Genomic DNA, 17,785 nt, shown 5'->3' on the forward strand with positions numbered 1-17,785 from the left:
ATTTCCACCTACATCTCTCCGACACTGACATATGACGAGATGCCCCAATTCCATGTGAGGAGAGCCACTACCACATGAGCGACATGAGTGAGTCCACCATACGTTACATTGAGAGCATTTCCTATGAGAGGATAAGTGTGACCACCACTAGCCCCACACACGAGAGCATGCCACACATCCTATGTGAGGTTGAGAGCCATTTGAGTGACTCCACCAACCATACGAGTGAGTGCATCCTTGAGGGAGTGAGTGAGCCACAACACTTAGCGAGTGAGGTAGTTGACATGGCATGTGAGGCCACTATGATGTCTAACAACTCATCCCCTACTCCGAGTGTGTTTTCCTTTTTGGTGCTAGATTTCCATCAAGACGAAACACCACCTCAACGATTCCATACCTCCAATAGGAAAACTGATGGACATGGTGGAAGAAGATGCACCCCTCACATGGTACCATCAAGTTGCAAGCTCACCTAAAACACATGAGCGACGCTCCAAAGGTAACATAGGTGACGGTACTTCGCTTGTCCCACTAATGGACTAAATGATTGCTTGCATGATGTTGATCACCTTATGGATTCATCGCATACTATATCTTGTTTCGATATGCCACCCATTTATGATGAATATGATGATGAGCATGTTGAATTACCTAGTTGTGATGCTATGCTCAATAGGATATCATGTGAAAATTCTATTGGTCACTTTAGGTTTGACAATCCATTGAACTTGTCATATGCTATGAGTGAGGTCTCCCATATCGCATCATTCTCAACACAGTAACTATGCATGCCCCATTAAAATAAATCCCATTTGCACTTATGGCATAGATGACGAGATGATGGTCATTGGATTTTGTTTTTCATGTGATGATATTGCCATGCTTCCTTTACATGATTTGCAAAATTCATCTACTATACCATGCCATGATCACATAGAACCGAATATGCTTTGTTTCGGATGCTGTCAATATTCTCCATGTGATTTTCCATTAATGCTGATAGAGGCGAGGGTCCCGATCTTTCGATGAGATGATAACTATCGATTTGGTGGAGACGACTTTGACGATCCGACTACAAACGTGCACGACGTTGCGCCTTAGCAATCGCTAAACCAATCTCCTGAGGTTACCGACGATGCTGGAAGCACGGTCAGCCTGACCACGAAGGTCTATTCCTGCAAGCAATCGAAGAACGAGCAAGAATATGATAAAGCAATCTGAATATTGCAAATATATATGAAGTATTGATAATGGTGGGGATCCGGAAGCGGTCTTGGTCTGGTCGTTGGACACAAACGAAGTACACGAAGTTGCAATGGCTAACTTTTAACTAAACAAATCCCAAGGAAAAAGCTACTAGATGGATCTACTTATATAGGAGCAAGGGGTGGCGGCCAAGGAGGTGGGAGGACGTCCCAAGGCAGCCTAAAACTAACCCTAGGTCGTACAAGGCTCATGGGCCCAAGTGGAGGTGATGTAACACCTTTGGACTTGTAGTTTGACTCGGATTCTGCTGCAGCATCAGATTGTTTCGTCCACAACTCAACGCTCCGGACGAATTTGAAGGTGATTCCAATTGGATTGGAAAGTGCACGAAATCTAGTTTCCAACAAAAAAAGAATCACCCAATTCGGAGTCCGTATGAAAAACTTGTGTGCGTTTTGAGTCAAGTATGTCTGTGCAGTCCGAATCTGAATCCAGAACGTGAGAGACTTGGACTCTATCTTCTCTTGAGCCAAAAGTGACGTGAGAGAACTTTTTGGACAGCAAATAAACATCTCTTTCTTCCTTATCTTCATATGTGGATTGTAGAAATGTCCCATACACCTGCAATTAGACAAAACACAAAAGTGTGTGAAGTATTTTTGTTCTGCATAACATAAATAGATTATTGAATAGTTTGCACTAGAAATCACCTGACAAATATGCATATATGCAATATTTTTGATCATATCCAAGATAGTCATGTCCTCATCATCCTCCCCTTCTTGAAAATAAAGCCGTCCTCGGCGTTGCTTAATCTGAAATGTGGCTAACAAAAGAGACAAGGTGTACATGTTGTATATGTATATGTCATCCATTTTTACTTTCCTTGATTTTTGCATATATGACACATGAATAGATGAGTACCTTGCATAGTTCATAAAATCTAAAGCCAAAAAATTAGCACAAGAAGTAGAAGGCATGAAAATATTGCAACTCAGTTTGCACATATAAGTGAAGCTCTTATTCATTTCAAAAGATTGACAATGTTCATCATTAAACCATCCCAACATTGGTGAATAAACCTTACTTGCATCAAATTTACATGCTACAACATGCTTAAATAAGCAAACATGCAATAAGTCATTCAACACAGAATCATCACCAAGATTAGAGGTCATATCAAAATGATTAAACATTGGTTCTTTTGCATCAATAGTTAATACAATGGGTGCACTCAAAATTGTTGGTATTTCAGTTGTTTGATCACATGGCAAAGTCAAATTATCAATGTAGTCCTCCAAAATAGGTGGTGTGATCAAAGTAGTGGGTAGCTCATCAGATGGTGCATTCAAATTGACAAGGCATTCATCATTCTCATGTAGAGATGGAAGATCAGTACCTTTGTCATTACCTCTTATGATCAACTCAGATGATGTAGCCACTCTCGGGGGCGATGTGTCACATGGTGGAGGTGATGTAGTCCTGACAACAACGGATGTGGTTGTCATAGTATGCCTAGTAGTTGAAGGGACAATCATATCAACTCTTGGAATGTGCACCGTGCGCTTGTTCTCCTCGTGGCCAACACGTCGTTTTATTTCCTGTTCAGCTTTGCAAGCAAGATGAAACAAATGGTCCATAGGATAACACTCTTCATGAATTAGTATCTCTTGAATATCACGGTTTAATCCTCCCCAAAATCTATCCATAAAATCATCTTCACTTTCTTCTAAAGAGGAATGCAACAAGGTAGTTTGTAAATCATCATAATATTTTGTTACAGTTTCACTACCTTGTTTTAAGTGTTGCAACTTCTTAATCATGTCACGAGTATAATAAGCAGGGACGAAAGTATGTCGCATGGCAAGTTTCAAATCATCCCAAGTAGTAGGTATATAATCAGGGTGTAACCGACAATATTCACTCCATCAAACCAAAGCATAACCAGTGAAAGAACCAACCGCAACCTTAACCTTTTTATGTTCATCGAAATTATGGGAAGCTAATATATTTTTTATGTCGAACTCCCATTCAATATATAAAGCAGGTTTAAAACGGCCATTAAATGGTGGTATAGATACATTAACCTGATCATGTGCATTTGGATGTTTGTGCACCTCTCGTGACGGTTGTGGTATTTGCAAAGGTGGTGGCACGTCTCCCGCGATCGACAAAGCCCATGAATTGACTCTGGATCCTGTCATGATTAGTAGAACAAGAAACAAAACCCAAAAATAATGTTCCTATATGATGAGGACATCAATACAATTGTTACACCCACAGCCCCTGCTGCTATACATACTGGACCAATTACTAGAGCTCGTGCACGCCAACTAAATTACCAGGTACTTTCGTTTCTTGGTAATGATTCTAATGTTCATGAGAATATGATGCTGCCTAAATTGGATACATTTGTTTTGCTTACAAATGAAGGGCCTAGCTTGGAGAAGGATGAACATTGGAGCAAGAACAAGCATGGAGATGATGGCATGCGCAAGGGGAACAAGAACGGAGTTACAAGTGATGATTTCAGGACTTTGAAGCCACCATAATGGGTGCATGAAGCCTTGGACGAAATATACAAGATGCCACTTCATAAATTTCGTCCCGAGGCTATTTTAGGTGCTGCGTCACCTTATTATTGGGCCAGGCCCATGTAATTTCGAAATACATAAGTATAGGCTATTTTTAGAGTCCGTATGTGTGGGGAAACAAGAGATAGGCTTGATTTCGGACCCCTCCACCAAGGGCCACGAAATTCCCCCCCTCTTCCTGATAGAGGCGAGGGTGTCCCGATCTTTCGATGAGATGATAACTATCGATTTGGTGGAGACGACTTTGACGATCCGACTACAAACGTGCACGACGTTCCGCCTTAGCAATCGCTAAACCAATCTCCTGAGGTTACTGACGATGCCGGAAGCACGGTCAGCCTGACCACGAAGGTCTATTCCTGCAAGCAATCGAAGAACGAGCAAGAATATGATAAAGCAATCTGAATATTGCAAATATATATGAGGTATTGATAATGGTGGGGATCCGTAAGCGGTCTTGGTCTGGTCGTTGGACACAAACGAAGTACACGAAGTTGCAATGGCTAACTTTTAACTAAACAAATCCCCCAGGAAAAAGCTACTAGATGGATCTACTTATATAGGAGCAAGGGGTGGCGGCCAAGGAGGTGGGAGGACGTCCCAAGGCAGCCTAAAACTAACCCTAGGTCGTACAAGGCTCATGGGCCCAAGTGGAGGTGATGTAACACCTTTGGACTTGTAGTTTGACTCGGATTCTGCTGCAGCATCAGATTGTTTCGTCCACAACTCAACGCTCCGGACGAATTTGAAGGTGATTCCAATTGGGTTGGAAAGTGCACGAAATCTAGTTTCCAACAAAAAAAGAATCACCCAATTCGGAGTCCGTATGAAAAACTTGTGTGCGTTTTGAGTCAGGTATGTCTGTGCAGTCCGAATCTGAATCCAGAACGTGAGAGACTTGGACTCTATCTTCTCTTGAGCCAAAAGTGACGTGAGAGAACTTTTTGGACAGCAAATAAACATCTCTTTCTTCCTTATCTTCATATGTGGATTGTACAAATGTCCCATACACCTGCAATTAGACAAAACACAAAAGTGTGTGAAGTATTTTTGTTCTGCATAACATAAATAGATTATTGAATAGTTTGCACTAGAAATCACCTGACAAATATGCATATATGCAATATTTTTGATCATATCCAAGATAGTCATGTCCTCATCAAATTCTCATGAGGAGACACCCATAGTTTCCTCATACATACTAGGAGATCTTGATGCATTCCATAAATTGCATGATTACCATGATTGCGTGCACCATATGCATTCTATGAATAATAATGCTCTACATATTTCTCGTGATGCATTACACAATTTGAGTCCCCATTATGCTATACATAATAACAAATCTCTCATGATGGATGACATGTTTCTATACCATGCATCTCATTTATTTGAGCATTGGATATTTTGTGCTAACCAACACATGCACGTATGCATTATAATGGACGATGTGTACATATACCACGCACACACAATTTCCCCTTTGTCTTTGTTTTGTGTAGGTACTCATGTATACTCGTCAACCTCTCAATCCCAAGAGTTGACGAAACGAGCTCTTGAGAGCAATGATGCTTTGGGATCGCGTGGACTATCCTTAGCACTGTTCTCTTCACGTAATGACTACGCACATCTATTTTACTTGGCTCTCACAAGGCTATGGGCTATACATCACTTGTCACCTTATGCTCATTTTACCTTGTTCACTTTGCATGTTATGCTTGCTCCTATGCCTTTGCCATGCAATTTTGACCATTGCTTGCATCTACCCATGATTCACCATTATGCTAATCCTATGTGTATTTGCATGCTTGGTGGAGATACTAGTAGCTATCACCATGATTTCTTTGTGACCCATGCTATTGATGCTTGTTGTGTTGGGACAGTTATGTCCCATTGCTATTCACATATGACCTCTCGCCAATGCATTGATGATATTTTGCTCATATCTTGCTTTCATGCTTGTGATATGTCTTGTGCATTATTCATTACCACTATTTGCACACATGCATGTTTGCCATGATTCCATCTAGTACGTTGCATCTTCACACTACTAGCTTGCTTGACTTGATCAGTATGATTGCTTGCTTTGTCGCATCACCCATGTTCCATTCTTACTCGCTTTCTTGGATTGATGAAATATATGTTCATGCCTCTCACATGATATATCTTGATCATTGTCTCTTGTGTCCATTAGTTGCCTCTTTCATATCCATTTTTGTTGAGTGCAACCATACTATGCCTATTGATCTTGGATACTTTGACACCTTATTTGTGATGCATGCTTGTTTGATTGAGCCTATTGTATTTGGTTGTTCTCGCATCATATGCCTCCATACTATGAAATACTCCCTTCTCCTTTCTTATGATGAGCATGATGCATACAATTGTTGGTTATCTTACCACACAAATGATAGGTTTTGCACTTGCACTAACCTCATTCGTTTTTCCGAGTGTTTGCCATGTTCTTTCATTTTGAAGGATTCACATGGCAACACCATCGCAAGACATATTGGTCATGCAAAGGTCTAATGATGCGCGGCACCAATATTTTCGACATCCTCATAAAGGTGAACTCTTTCCCTTTGAGCCATCCTCAAGTATGCATATTGGATGGGTCACTCTTTCATTGTATGTCGTGAATGGAGGAGCCACATTGGAGATTGACCCTATGGACCTCCAAGTTGAGGAGTGACCGGACTTTTTGGAAGCATCAACGGACCACCACTTCTACCACGACATCGAGCATTGGTACATCAACACTCCTTTGACTCATTGCACCAACACATCCATATTTGTTGATTGTGCTCCCACATGTCATGCTCGATGGACATATCATACTCACCACAATTTTGCACCCTATGCATGGATTGACTCACATTATGCTTTCCTTGTTACATCTATTTCCATGTCATCCATGATATATGAGCTTGTGCATTTCCTTAGCAAATTTGTTGTGATCTACCTTAATGGCATATTCATACATCATGATCATATTGGCCACCATCAATTGCATGATAACATACACATATTGAGCATCCATTTCCATGTTCATGCTCTTGATAAACCATCACACTATGACATCATTTTGCACAATGGTAGAATTTGAAGCTTTGTGCACCATGACAACTACCACAACTTTGTGTGCACGAGAATGAATTTGCTCCCATGAATGCTTTGCATATCATTCTAGATCATCTTGAAAAGCTTCATGCGCTTTGTCACGAACAATCTCGCTGCACGGACTCATACTTACTTGATGGACACTTTGTGTGCGCTAACCATTGTGTTTCTGAGTGTCATTTGTGTTTGCTCTTTTTGCATGTATACCACTCCGGCTACACCTTGGAGTACTTGGATTGCACAATGTCTTCAACTCTATCCAACTACAAGTCCGTCCACGACAACCGTTTCCAAGGTGATGAGGATCACAATCCGAGGTCAGATCTTTCCCCCTGGGGGGGGGGAGATGATGCAGAGCATCCCGTGTTCATCCCCATGTACACTCCGACTACTCTCTAAGCCCCAAGAGGACATATGACGAAACCTCGAACATACGCCATTGGACACAAGGTGAACTCACTCCTCCCTGAATCGTCACTTTCCAGATGTGAGACATGGCTACTACCTCAAACATATGTGCTATGCATGACCATGAACCAAGAGGAAGGCCATGGAACAACTACGAGCATTGAACAAGACGGCGAGGACACCAAGCGTGAGGAACAAGAGGAAGAGCTGCTAGGAAGCTACAGCTCTCGGACGTCTGACAGTCACCGGATGAATGGTCATTACCGGACGTCTGACGCCTGGAGTCTTCACCAGCCAGCCCCGAAGTCCGAGCAAGCGAGACCTATAACGGTCGAACGACCGATGCCGACCGGACATCTGACATCCTCCAGTGCCCGGACGACAGGCCCCGACCGGACGACCGACAAATCCACACTCGAGCCGAAACATCGGACTTCCGACGCTTCTTGGGCGTTCGGTCCCCCGCGAGTCACCGGACGTCTAGTAACCGTCGAACATCCGACGCCTGTCTGCACACAGCTTTGGGCCCGAGGACCATGTACCCCTTCACTTCGCCCCCAATTGCACTATGACTATAAATAGGACACGCCCTCCTCCTAGTTAGGGTTAGCAATGGTTTAGCTCATTTGTGAGATAGAGCTTTGCTCATCCATCCGGATCTACTCCACCGAGAGAGACCGCCCCCTCTTCGGAGAAGATCCACCTTGGATTCAACACCCCTTAATGGGAAGACCCCTCAAGACCTCCTCACGGAGATTAACTAGTTACTCTTGTATCGTCCTTTGTTGGATTCGGATTGTGTATCTCTTTATGTTTCGATGATCTAGCACATGTGTAATCGAATCTTGTTGGTTTGAGTGATTTTCCTCCTCGTGTTTTCCCTCGTGTTCCTCGTGTTCTTCGTAGGATCCCCTCCAATTGTGAAAGATCGGGCATCTAGGGTTCTACCGTACATTAGTTTCCCCCTTCTGTTTCTTTTTCTATTTTCTGTTTTTTGTTCTGATTTTAAATAAATACTAAGCCATTTCAGAGAATCCTGGAAATAATTATGGGTGCTTTCTGAATTATTCCAATGACCCTTAACAATTTCCAACATTTTGGAGCATCTAAAATATATATAGCATTTAAATAGCTCCAATTCAAATAGGTTTGAATTAATTCAAAGTCCAAATATTTCCTGCAAAACTGTGAACCATTTTTGGTAGATGCTTCCACCTTGATCCAGAAATGATGAACATTTTTAAAGGCCATTTTGAAATCATTAAAAAAGATTTTAGTTGACCTATTTGAATTCCTTTTGATGCTAGGGTTTGAACAACCCCATTTCAAATTTCCATGAAAGTTAAACATTATTCAAGAAAGATGCAAACACTACGCAGTACCAGAAGCTAGTGATGTGACAAGCTACGGAATGACAATGCCGCGCTCCTAGAGGAAGAGCGTCTCCAAGCCGATGTACGTGCTGCACGATACCAGCAAGCCATGCGCCGCTATCATAGCCATAGGGTCCATGCTCAGAGCCTTGAGGAAGGTGACCTTGTTGTTAGGCGCATTCAGTCCGTCAAGGGTGCAAACAAGTTGACACCAAAGTGGAAGGCCCTTACCGGGTAGCACATGTCACCAGACCTTGCGCAGTCCATCTGGAGACCGAAGATGGCATCCTAATGCAAAAATCATGGAATATTGAGCATCTTCGTAAGTTCTACCAGTAAGGCACGGTTGCCGGGCCCTGTCCCGGCAACTTGTTTTGTACAAGCATAGTCCCCAAGACTTGTAACCCTTTGTACAAAGCCAGGTGCAGACCCTGTGCATACTTGAATAAAACGAAGCTCTTTCACAAAAACTTGCATGCATGTTTTCTTAAGTATGATTCTATTGTGATTACAATAGTCCTAAGATAAGATAACTAACTCATCATGAAGGGCCATGTGCTGTCATCTCTCCCTTTTTCCTTTTGATGATAACAGAAAGGTTCCATCATAGATAGTTCCCCGGCAAGAAGAATGAGTACATGCACCGGTCCCCGACAACCTCTCCTTATCAGAAATGATAAGGACATCAAACAAAGATAAGTTCATCCTATCACTCCATGTTATAATCATGTATAAAAAACTTGTACGTAGGGAAACCTTGTTGCCTCCGCCATCTGTTGATGCGGAGCATCCCTTGACCATCTCCATGGACATTCCTTCACCACCTCAAGCACAAAGAGGACCAATGACAAGAGCACGCGCACGTGCCATTAAAAAGCGAGGTTAACTCTTTCCTCTTCGAGTTTCGTTCGGATTCACATGTGATTGGGTCCTACCTCAAACGGTGATGTTATGCATTCTTAGGTACCAAGGAGATGATCATGAAGAAGCTAGGACGGAGATACAAGCAACCATGGAGGGGGAAGAGGAAGTATAGAATGCGAAGGACGAAGATGCGAAATCCCTGGACACTCCGGGTGCCCGGCCACCTCCGCCCCCAGGTGCTTGGCCGCCGGCTAGGTACCGGCCCTAGATGCCCACCCTGGAGGCCCATCCTCTGCCTGGGCGCTGGCCTTGGCCGCCCTGGGTGCCATGCCCCCGCCCCCGGGTGCTCGGGCCCTCAACCCCTAGGTGCCCAGCCTCCTCCTAGGCGTTGCATGAGCCCACACCGGGTGCCCAACCACTATGGCCACAAGACCGTGGCGTCTCTGACCGGGTGCCCGGTCCTCAGCACCCCGGGTGCCCGGCCCCCTGGCGCATCTCCTAGGTGCCCGGGCCACTTTACCCCGGGTGCCCGGACCCGTTTGGGTTGTGCCTGCGTGCACAAGGGGCAAAAGACCCTTGTACCCCTGTTTTCCCCAATTTTGTCCCTAGCCTATAAGTACTCACCTAGCTTGTTCTAGAGGATAGCAAAGTATTGGATATACATTGAGAGATCTTTGCTCATCTTCCCCTCCTCTTGGAGATTAAGAACCCTCTAAGGGAAAAATCCTTGTGGATTATCAAGGCCTCTTCTTAGAGAAGATCATCACCAAGACCTCACCTCCTTTGGAGCGGGAAGAACTTTACCCCAGTGCTATTTTCCTTGAATTGTTCTTGTGTGCTTGTGGATCTCTTGTGAGCTACTCTAGTGGATGTGTGATTTGGGTTTGTTTGAGTGATTCCCCCTTGTGATCTTGTGTGTTCATCCCTTTTACCCCCTCCAAGTGTGAAAAGATCTTGCCTAGGGTTTCACCCTACAACATCTGTGCTCCCATCTTTTGATTCGAGTCAACTCAACAAGGCTAGTTGTAGCAACATTTGGGGAGGATAACGAGAGGTTGGCCTTCATTTATGCTCCTAACCCGTTTTTGACCTCATTAGACGAGGTTTAGTAGCAGCTGTGATGGAGGCCGGTAAGATGTCTTGCTGGAAAACTTTATTTACTTAGGAATAATGAAGGCTTGTCCTTCAGCATGTTTAAAACACATCTTTTGATTTGAAAAAAGATAAGTGCCCCGTAATGCCTTACTTGTCCCTCTCCTGTTAGGAGTTCCATCAAGAAGAGGGCAAAAGGAGCGCCTGGGCAGAAGCCCAGCTCGACCCTATCAGGACCAACGGGATGCAGCCTGACAAGATCGGGAGGGCGCCACCCCGAGAAGGAAGAAGAGGTCGGGGATTGGGAGAGTGGCTAAGCGATGCCCTGGTCACCTCGCTAGGACCAGAGGAACATGGCTTGGCAGGGACACCGACAAGCAAGACGAAGCCGGAGTCCACGAGGAAGCCTGCTGGGGTCCAGCTGGAGGAAGCGGTGACGTCCACTCCAAGCAACCCCGGCAAATCGCTTTGTCGGGGTCCACCTATAGATGATGGTGCTGCCGGCGCCTAGCTGACGGTGACGGGGTGTCCGGCGTTCAGCCGGAGTCCGAGTCGCCGTTTTCGTGCTTGACGACCGGGGGCTCCTCGTTGCCATCTTCACCGTCAGTGTCCTCCTCGTCGTTGTCGCTCGAGGAGGAGCTTTCTCCATCACTCGAGCTTTCCACGCAGTACCCTAAGCAAGCACCTGAATGCCTAAAGACCTTGATGGAGAGCAGATCATCCTCTACCAGCTTAATGCAAAGAACGTGCCCTTCCACGAGGCTATGGGCATGAGCAAAGGTCTTCTGGCCACGTCGGAGAAGCATGAAATGAGGTGCAGGGTACTCAATGTCCACCCACATGGTGCCGTTGCAGTAGCCACTCATGTGCAGTCTCAACCCAAGCAATGTCCATTACCCTGGCAAAGGGATGAGGGAGCCGCACGCGGCTGCGCAGGGGCTCACGCAGCCCGACGATGAACTCCTATGCCGTGTCTCCCGCATGACCCTCCATCGGAGTCAGAGTGGCTGGGGGAGGCACGGCCAGTGCACCACTACGCCCACCTCTGCCCCGAGCGCCCCGTCGACCCCGTTCATGTCCTGCAGCTTCACCTTGTGTACTGGATCCTGCCCCTGCAGCGGCAATTGAGGCAGGAGCATGGTGCCGAGAAGAAGCCATCATCGCCACCGCCGGAGCCCGAGCTCGGCCCCTTCCCCTTGTAATGGTGGAAGCAAAACCAGAAGGAAGAAGGAGGAGGTGTGGATGAGCATCATCGCCCCCCCTCGCGCTCCCTTTTATAGAGGGGCGAGGCGGGAGGATGGCTCTCCATTACCCTGGGGCGGCCGCCCCACTCCTGCAATCCTACCTCTCTGCGCCCCTAACGGTGTCCAAATTCGCCAGCCGCCCCGTTACGCTAATCAAGGGTGTTGCATTTTCTGTCAAGGCACATGTTCCCATGCCCTGTGCGTCCACCACCAATTCCATGTAATGCATAGACAGGGCACATGTTCCCATGCCCTGTGCATGCCGGAAATGACAAGCATAGTGGGTGAAGTAAAATGGTAGTTACGACTGGTTCATGCACGGATGCCCTAGTTAACTCCCGTGAATGTAGGCGCCCTTTGGCCTACAACATAAGCGAACCACATTGTTCGGATGCTATAGGTCTCATGGGAGACCTAGGGGCTAACTCGATTCCAGGTTAATGAAGAAGCAAAGAAGATCTCAAAGACATAGGCACCCGCCATGCAAGGTTGGTATGCACGCCTGTGCATTGTTTGGGCCTGCCTCAACGATGCCCGGCGACACGTATAGAACAGGCCCGCGGGCTCCTGCCAGTGCATCAAACATTTATGTTCGTAGCCCGGACTCGCGCACAGGCGTGATATCAGTCATACATCAAGTGCCTATGCATGACACAAGATAAGCCAGAGAAACCGCTCTTCATGAGATCAAGGAGTGCATTAAGAAGATCAAGTCAACAAGAATGCACCTTAGGATGGGCCTCCCTTGTTGGGCAGGCAAGCTCGGCAGGTTCGAAGCCACGCCTGGGGCCAAGACCAGTTCACTAGGGCGCCACTGTTCCACCTCATCACACGCCAGTCGCTGATCAATGCGGTGTCAAGCTCTCAAGTGACTAGGTGGATCCTATCAGGCACGTGGCGTATTTGTAAAGAAGGCATTAGCTTTATTGACACTCGTCCAAAAGGCATGTCAAGCTAATAAGGAGAAGATGGATAAGCGGCGCGGTAGGCTTGCCGAGCTTCAACCTCAGCATGACACCTAGCAGGCTGATGCGGAGCATCCCACGATCATCCCCATGGACGTATCTACATCTCCCACGACACCACTTGGACCAATGACAAGAGCTCGAGCAAAGGCTATTGAAGATAAGGTGAACTCGCTCCTCTCCGAGCTACCACTCTCTACATATGAGACATGGCTACTACCTCAAGCGGAAACACTATGCGTGATCAGGTACTTGGAGGAAGGCCACGAAGTAGCTACATCCAACGGACAAGACGGCGAGGACACCGAGTACGAGGGACAGGAAGAAGAGATACCAAAGAAGCTATAGGGAGCAGACGTCTGTCGGTGTCAAAACCGGCAAATCTCGGGTAGGGGGTCCCGAACTGTGTGTCTAAGGGTAATGGTAACAGGAGGCGGGGGACACAATGTTTACCCAAGTTCGGGCCCTCTCTATGGAGGTAATACCCTCTCGATGAATATGAGTATTACAAGAGTTGATCTACCACGAGATCGTAATGGCTAAACCCTAGAAGTCTAGCCTGTGAGGTTATGATTGTTGTGGCTAAACCCTAGAAGTCTAGCCTATGAGGTTATGATTGTTGTGGCTAAACCCTAGAAGTCTAAACCCTCCGGTTTATATAGACATCGGGATAGCTAGGGTTCTACAAAGTCGGTTACAGAGAAAGGAATCTACATATCTGAATCACCAAGCTTGCCTTCCACGCCAAGGAGAGTCCCATCCGTACACGGGAAGAAGTCTTCCATCTTATATCTTCATAGTCCAATAGTCTGTCCAAAGTATATAGTCCAGCTGTCCGAGGACCCCTTAGTCCAGGACTCCCTCAATAGCCCCTGAACCAGGCTTCAATGATGATGAGTCCGGTGCGCAGATTGTCTTAGGCATTGCAAGGCGGGTTCCTTCTCCGAATACTTCAAAGTAAATTCCGAACACAAGAATCATGTCCGGCTCTGCAAAACAAGTACCACACACAACCGTAGAGAGTATAATATTTCACAAGTCCAATCCGTCGACAACTTTTTGTAGCGTGACATCACGCCACTGCCCGACCTGTATTCGAGCCGTTTTTAGCCTACCGCTCCGTATTTCGAGGTGCGGTTTCAATGGCACATCTTGTTGAAGCAGAGATCGTGTCCCCTTATCACGGGATTCTCATCCATACGGGCATGGGTAACCCAATCGTGTCATCTGCATGGCGCTTGGTGAATAGGCGGATTTTAAGGCGAGCAGGGAGGCGCATAACTTTTACTGCCTTTATAAAGGGATAAGGATTCATCCTCGTTCACCCACGCCTTCTCCTTCCTCTGCCCATCCATTCTCGAGCTCCAGCGCCCAAGCTCTAGCTTTTTCAGCCCAAAAAAGCACTCCAACCATGTCCGGATCCGGAGCTAGAGGCAAGTGGATGGCCTCCTCCATCGAGAAGAAGGACATCAAGGAGGTCCTGGAGGCCGGGTACTTGGCCAAGGAGATCGTTCACCGACTCCTGGCCAAGGGACAGATCGTCCCTACCCAGAGCCCCATGAGAGGGTTGTGTTTCTCACACACTTCGTCTGCGGGTTGGTATTCCCTTTCCACTCGTTCGTCCGTGGACTGATGTTTTACTATGGGTTGGACTTCCATGATCTGGCCCCCAACTCTACCCTAAACATCTCGGCATTTATTGTCGTGTGCGAGACCTTTCTCCGCATCCCACCTCACTTCGGCCTATGGCTGAAGACCTTCAATGTGAAGCCGAAGGTGGTGAGCTGCCAAAGCGGAGTGCAGAGGCACCATGGTGGGCAAGATGCCCAATGTCACCTGGCCCAAAGGCTCCTTTGTGGAGACAGTGAAGGGTTGGCAGTCAGGGTGGTTCTACATCATCAAGCCGCGCGTCACCAACTTTGTGGCGGCCCCCGAATTCCAATCTGGAGTCCCGATGCGGCTCACCTCCTGGCAAGAGAAGGGCCTGACCTGGGGTTCCTCAGACGAGTTGACAAGGCTCTAGGCGTGCGTCCAGAACATGATAACCAAGAGAATCAAGCTCGTTAACGTGATCCAGGTTATGGTCATTCGTCGGATCCTTCCGTGCCAACGCCGGACTTGCTATTTGTGGGAGTTTGATCCGGCCAAGCACCAGATGCTACTAGAGTTCTTCGACACGACGCACGAAGACATCTGGAAAGTGCTCTTCAAGGCCGGCGAGACAACATCACCCACGACCGATGATCACGGGCTTAGCTTAAAACGCCAGGCTAATTTGGTAAGTTCTTTCATGTTTTCAAGGTATACCCTTTACTGGCATATTTTGTGGAAGGAATCTAAGCCTTCCTATCAATTTTTTTTAGGCCTGGATAGCGATAGCGGGGCGGATTAATTGTCCTGCTCCACTGCCCAAAGATCCAGAAACCCCTCTTCTGACGAACATGTTGTTTCGGGTGCCTTATGAGGTGCCGGAGAAGAAGTCCAAAAAGAAGAACCCGGAGACCAGAAGTGGTCTCCGTCGCAAGGGCACTTCAGACGTGACGTCCGAAGACGCCGAGACGCACTCCTCCACCGAAGATGACGAGGAAGAGGAGGAGGAAGAAGAAATCCATCCCCCCTCCCCCTGCTGGGGGGAGAAAGAAGAGGAAGCATCCAAGAAGGGGAAAACTTCCCTTCCGGACAACTCCGTAGCGACCGCCAACAACGGCGGGGAGTGGGAGCCCAGGGTCAATCCCCTAGCCAACTCGTAAGTGTCCGGACACAGTAATATATCCGGCATTTTACTTTATTGTTTGTTGATGTGCTAGATTGTGCACTTGTAGCCCAGCCCAGTCCAACATCGCACTGTCCTCCTCTTCTGAGGGGTCACAAGAACCATCGGCGATGAACAACATGTCCCTTCCGACGGCCTCCTCCTCCAAGGCCGCGGACAGCACCGAGATGTTGTCTCGAAGGATCCCAGGCCTGGGAGAATTACAGGAGGCCATCCCGGTGGTGTCAGAGGTTGAAGCCCAGGCTTCCGGACAAGTGGGGGAGCAAACCCCCATGGACACCGATGATGGGGGGCATATCCAATTCGGCCCCCAACCGCATACAGCTCCGGAGACCCAAGTGGTTCCGGATTCAGGCAGGCCGCCTCTTTCAAATGAGGAAGGCGAGCTAACTCCACCGGTGACCTCTTGCTACGTCTTGAGCTTGCGTTGGTTTTCCTCTAAGAGGAGAGGGTGATGGAGCAAGTATTTCCCTCAATTTTGCGAACCAAGGTATCAATCTAGTAGGAGGCTCCTCAAAAGTCCCACGCACCTACACAAACAAACTGAGAACTTGCAACCAACGTGATAAAGGGGTTGTCAATCCCTTCACGGCCACTTGCGAAAGTGAGATCTGATAGAGATAGTATGATAAGATAAATATATTTTTGGTATTTTATAATATAGATGCAAAAAGTAAAGATGCAAATAAAAGTAAATTGGAAGCAAATATGACAAGAGATACACCCGGTGGCCATAGGTTTCACTAGAGGCTTCTCTCGAGATAGCATAAGTATTACGGTGAGTGAACAAATTACTGTCGAGCAACTGATAGAAAAGTGAAAAATTATGATATTATCTAGGCATGATCATGTATATAGGCATCACGTCCATAACAAGTAGACCGACTCCTGCCTGCATCTACTACTATTACTCCACACATCGACTGACTCCTGCCTGCATCTAGAGTATTAAGTTCACAAAGAACAGAGTAATGCCACAAGCAAGATGACATGATGTAGAGGGATAAACTCATGCAATATGATATAAACCCCATCTTTTTATCCTTGATGGCAACAATACAATACGTGTCTTGCAACCCTTTCTGTCACTGGGTAAGAACACCGCAAGATTTAACCCAAAGCTAAGCAGTTCTCCCATGGCAAGAAAGATCAATCTAGTAGGCCAAACCAAACCGATAATTCGAAGAGACTTGCAAAGATAACTCAATCATACATAAAAGAATTCAGAGAAGATTCAATTATTATCCATAGATAAACTTGATCAGAAACCAAAAATTCATCGGATGTCGACAAACACACTGCAAAAAGAGATTACATCGAATAGATCTCCACAAGAGAGGGGGAGAACATTGTATTGAGATCCAAAAAGAGAGAAGAAGCCATCTAGCTAATAACTATGGACCCGTATGTCTGTGGTAAACTACTCACAACTCATCGAAGGGGCAAGGATGTTGATGTAGAGGCCCTCCATGGTCGATTCCCCCTTCGGAAGAACGCTGGCGAATGCTCCAAGATGGGATCCCGTGGATACAGAAGGTTACGACGGTGGAAATTGTGTTTCGGGTGCTCCCTGGATGTTTTCGGGGTATGTAGGTATATATAGGAGGAAGAAGTACGTCGGTGGACACCCGAGTGGCCCACGAGACAGGGGGCACGCCCTACAAGGGGGCGTGCCCTCCCATCTTGTGGGAGACACAGTTGCTTCTTGGCTTGCACTCCAAGTCCTCCGGATCACGTTCGTTCCAAAAATCACGCTCCCGAAGGTTTTATTCCGTTTGGACTCTGTTTGATATTCCTTTTCTTCGAAATACTGAAATAGGCAAAAAACAACAATATGGGCTGGGCCTCCGGTTAATAGGTTAGTCCCAAAAATGATATAAATGTGTAAAATAAAGCCCATACACATCCAAAAGGGGTAAAATAATAGCATGGAACAATCTAAAATTATAGATACTTGGAGACGTATCAAGAATCCCCAAGCTTAATTCCTGCTCGTCCTCGAGTAGGTAAATGATAAAAAGAAATTTTTGATGTGGAATGCTAACTAGCATAATTCTCAATGTAATTTTCTTTATTGTGGCATGAATGTTCAGATCCAAATGATTCGAAATAAAATCTTATAAAACATAAAAATAATAATGCTTCA

Source organism: Triticum dicoccoides, chromosome 7B (genome assembly GCF_002162155.2).
Source record: "Triticum dicoccoides isolate Atlit2015 ecotype Zavitan chromosome 7B, WEW_v2.0, whole genome shotgun sequence".
Lineage (NCBI taxonomy): Eukaryota > Viridiplantae > Streptophyta > Magnoliopsida > Poales > Poaceae > Triticum > Triticum dicoccoides.